This window comes from Cornus florida, unplaced genomic scaffold (genome assembly GCF_030987335.1).
Source record: "Cornus florida cultivar Cherokee Brave unplaced genomic scaffold, ASM3098733v1 CherokeeBrave_3.0.0_Hap2_Chr05, whole genome shotgun sequence".
Classification (NCBI taxonomy): Eukaryota; Viridiplantae; Streptophyta; class Magnoliopsida; order Cornales; family Cornaceae; genus Cornus; species Cornus florida.
In genome coordinates this window covers 50,051,649-50,056,588 of record NW_026775575.1, presented here as the reverse complement: position 1 = coordinate 50,056,588, position 4,940 = coordinate 50,051,649, and the positions used below count along the sequence as shown (strand labels likewise).

At 32.0% G+C, this 4,940-nt stretch overlaps 1 pseudogene; it reads left to right on the top strand.

Annotated features, from left to right (window-relative positions):
- The first annotated feature begins 2,522 nt into the window (after positions 1-2,522).
- Positions 2,523-4,139, top strand: LOC132310147 (trans-resveratrol di-O-methyltransferase-like; annotated as a pseudogene).
- Positions 4,140-4,940: the final 801 nt, after the last annotated feature.

The window sequence follows — 4,940 nt, the reverse complement described above, 5'->3', positions numbered from 1 at the left end:
TAACATATATATAAAGTTTCTGATTATCATATCAATGAGTGTTCCCATTCTCCTACACATCAGTGAGTGTACCCATTCTCCTACACATCTAGATTAGAGAGAGAAAGAGAGTAAAGAGAAACCCGTAGAGAGAGAAAGAGAGGAAAGAGAAACAGAAAGATGATGAAAAACATAAAAATCTAAGGGCATTATCGGAATTTTACACCCATAATATTTTATATTTTTAATAATAAATTAAAAGCAAAGGTAAATTAGTAATTGTGCTATTTAGTTGGTTGGAAACTAGCTCCCGGTGGGGGCATTTTGTTTACTTTTGATAGTTTAATGGGACAACTTGTTTCAAAAAAATAGTTCGAAAAGATTATGCAACAATGAGATAATATGAGGGGTTTTTTTTGGCTCTTCTGCCAACATTTTTCATTAAGAACATTATTATAACAGTCTCATTTTAAATGTGCTTTAATTAGTCTTATATATACAAATAGTGATTCACTTTATCTTTCAGGCTATCACTTGGAAATTGGAATATTTTTTTTTGGGTAGGTTGGAAATTGGAATATTTCTTCTAATTTAAAATGGTGTATACTCTTAATATTACATATATACTATATATGTTATTTTGAGTTAATAATCATCTAAACTATTTTTGAGCATATCTCTTTCCTTATAAGTAATTATTAATTAAAGTAGAGCTGATACATATGAAAATATATAATTGTTTTACATTCAATTATTAATGCGGTAAAAAAAAAAAAGGAAAATTACCCTTATATAGAATATAAATGGCCATTGTGGTATTTTTAAATTTTTTTTTTTTTTTTTTTTCATTCGCCATTTTGATATTAAAAATATATAGAAAAATGGGACAATTAATTATTTTATGTATATGAATAACGTGAACATTAAAAATTGAAAGAGTATGCCATCTTTTATTTATTATTATTATTTTCTATTTCTGGTCATTCTTTGCATGCATGCTAGTAGCACTTCTGACACTTCCTATATATAGATCAATTTTCAAAGAGTTATACGGAAAAACATTAGCGAAATAGAGAGCATAATGAAGATATATGGATATGACCAATGATGAGTTTGATAAAGAGTTACTTCACTCTCAAGCTCACATATGGAACCACATATTCAACTTTATAAACTCTATGTCACTAAAATGTGCTGTTCAAGTAGGCATACCAGACATCATCCACAAGCATGGCCAACCCATGACTCTCTCTGAGCTTGTTGCAGTGCTCAACATCAACCACGCCAAAACATTGTCTATCTATCGCCTCATGCGCATTCTAGTTCACTCCAGCTTCTTCGTGAAGCAGAAGGTATCCGAAGATGACTGAAGGAGAAGAAGATGGTTATGTGATGGAAGAAGACTTTTCGTCACACAGTTGACTATCGGCTACCCAACATATTCGGTTGATCAGTTAATTGGAGCTAATGAATTTTTAAAAGAAATTCAGTGCCTCACATTAAAAGCTCCCACAGAGATAATTATGGGTGCAGAACAATCAAATGTTGATTGGCATGAGTATTATGCTCAAAGTCCGGTTAGCAGTCTTCCATTAGATGAATGTGAACTGCATAATCTCATCAATGCAATGGAAGACTGACATTATCTTCTTCCTGATCGACTGCACAACAATCCAGCACACGACTACAAGAAGAGATGTCATAATCTACTATTTATCAATAGTAAAAAGTAAAGACAAAACATTATTTATGAACAGTGAATGTAGATTCTAACTTATCCAAACACTATTTATGAATAGTATTTTTCTATTTACCAAATAGTAAAAAGCATTTTTAGTTTTTCTATATAAACGAAGGCATTGTTTAGTTTTCGGTATCTGAAGTTTGAAGTTCTCTCTCTCTTAAACATTTCTCAGTTTGTATATTTCTTTCCGCTTTTCTTTTGTAAGTTAAAGTGCTTTAATTAGTCTTATATCCTATAAATAGTGAATCACTTTATCTTTCAAACTATCACTTGGAAATTGGAATATTTTTTTTGGGTAAGATGGAAATTGGAATATTTCTTCTGATTTAAAATGATTTATACTCTTAATTTTATATATATACTGTATATGTTCTTTTGAGTTAATAATCATCTAAACTATTATTGAGCATATCTCTTTCCTTATAAGTAATTATTAATTAAAGTAGAGCTGATACATATGAAAATATATAATTGTTTTATATTCAATTATTAATGCGGTAAAATAAAAGGAAAATGACACTTATATAGAATATAAATGGCCATTTTGGTATTTTAATTTTTTTTTTTTTCATTCGCATTCTGGTATTAAAAATGTATAGAAAAATGGGACAATTAATTATTTTATGTATATGAATCATGTGATTCATGTGAACATTAAAAATTGAAAGAGTATGCCATCTTCTTTTTTTATTATATATTTTTTTATTTCTGGTCGTGCTTTGCTAGTGGCACTTCTGACACTTCCTATATATAGATCAATGTTCTAAGAGTTTTACGCAAAAACATTAGAGAAATAGAGAGCATAAAGAAGATGGATATGACCAATGATGAGTTTGATAAAGAGTTACTTCACTCTCAAGCTCACATATGGAACCACATATTCAACTTCATAAACTCTATGTCACTCAAATGTGCTGTTCAACTAGGCGTACCAGACATCATCCACAAGCATGGCCAACCCATGACTCTCTCTGAGCTTGTTGCAGTGGTCAACATCAACCACGCCAAAACATTGTCTATCTATCGCCTCATGCGCATTCTAGTTCACTCCGGCTTCTTTGTGAAGCAGAAGGTATCCGAAGATGATGATGAAGGAGAAGAAGATGGTTATTTTCTCACACCCGCGTCTCGGCTCCTCCTCAAGGACGAGCCATTGAGTGTGAGACCATTTTTGTTAGCCATGCTTGATCCTATTCTGACAAAGCCATGGCATTATGTGAGCCAGTGGTTCCAAAATGGCGATCCCACGCCGTTTGACACGGCTCATGGGAGGACATTTTGGGACTACTTAGGCCATGAACAAAAGCTGAACCATTTCTTTAATGATGCCATGGCTAGTGATGCAAGGTTGGTTACTAGCGTGGTTGTCAAAGATTGTAAGGTGGTTTTTGAGGGGTTGAATTCATTGGTTGATGTTGGGGGTGGCACAGGGACTGTCGCGAAAGCCATCGCCAATAGGTTCCCACATTTGCAGTGCACTGTGTTTGATCTACCACATGTGGTTGATGGTTTGCAAGGGACTAAGAAGTTGAACTATGTTGGTGGGGACATGTTTGAGGCAATTCCTCCTGCTGATGCTGTTCTCTTAAAGGTATATACAGGTAGAATTTTCTTTGTGTTATACATAGTTCATTTCATTAGAACTGGCATGCTAATGGAACTGCCCTTTTTTCAAAACTAAACTTACCTTCATGCTGAAGTGTCAAACCTTTTTTCTAGTTCTATATGCTATTCTTGTTTTTCAAAAAAAAATTAATATATGACAGTGCCAACCTATAGCTAGCTATAAATAGATAACAATATAAAATACTTCTTACTAACTGTCTCGTCTCATTCACATGAAATTTATGCTATATCCAATCCATGTCGAAAAAACACACATAAATAACTGCACTCGATCTTGTTCACATTTTTCATTCATGATTTTGGAAAATTTATTCTTCTGATAATTTGAGTGCAAATGACAAGCAGTGGATATTGCATGATTGGAGCGACGAAGAGAGCGTGAAGATACTAAAGAAATGCAAAGAAGCAATTCCAAGCAAGGACAAGGGAGGATAGGTGATTATCATAGACATGATGGTGGAAAATGAGAAAGGAGATGATGAATCTTTAGAAACTCAGTTCTTCTTTGATATGCTGATGATGGTTTTGGTGACTGGTAGAGAGAGAAACGAGAAAGAATGGGGAAAGCTCTTCTTTGATGCTGGTTTCAGTAACTACAAGACAACCCCCATACTGGGTTTGAGGTCTCTCATCGAGGTTTATCCTTGATCATGAAGTATTGCTCTATCAGTATTTGGTTGTGTACGTATTTAACATATGCATGGTTTAAGCATGTATTGTATTATTTATCGTATTGGACTGGTGTGAATAATGTCCATACTTAAGAATAAACTATGAAATATGTGTTTAATCTGTGTTGTCACAGCGGACCACAACAAAAGCACAAAAACAATCAAGAAATATCAGAAATGAAAAATCACACAATAGACTAAATATGGAGAATTATTTAACTCGGTTTTTTAACCTAAATCCACCATCAAGACAGTAAAAGATGATGAATAAAGGAAATGTACAAGTCTTCAAATCTTAACCCCAAATTAAAGGAAGATGGCCTAGCTAGGGAGCCCCAATGGTAGCAAAGGGAAGAACTGCTTTGAAATGGATATAGCGGCTACCTTGTTAGTGTAAAAATGTGTTTTGAAAATGCATCCCACCCCATATCTCTGTAAACACTTCTCTAACAAAGCCTTGTGGAATAGTGTTATATTTTTTTTGGTATATGATTTTTGAATTAGATATTCATGATTATATATATCATTATTTTGAAAAATATAATTAAAAAACGTAAGGAGAATAATATACACACATCTTAAGTATGTAAATATTAATCAAATAATATCTAAAGTTTATTTGTCATATAAAATGTTTATTTCATCAGGCGCATGTGAATTTTCCTAATAATAAATAAATAAATTATAAATTTTTTTTTTTAATGATACGTTCGGTTTTCTTTATTTTGATGTATGATTTTTGGAATAGATAGATACTCATAATTATATATATCATTATTTTGTAAAATATTATTAAAAAAAGTAAGGATAATATTATTTTGTTATTCTATTGTAACCGAAATTAAAGTTATACATAAATAAATAAATATCATGTCTTAATTTTAACACCAGTCACATAAATATTAATCAAATAATATTTT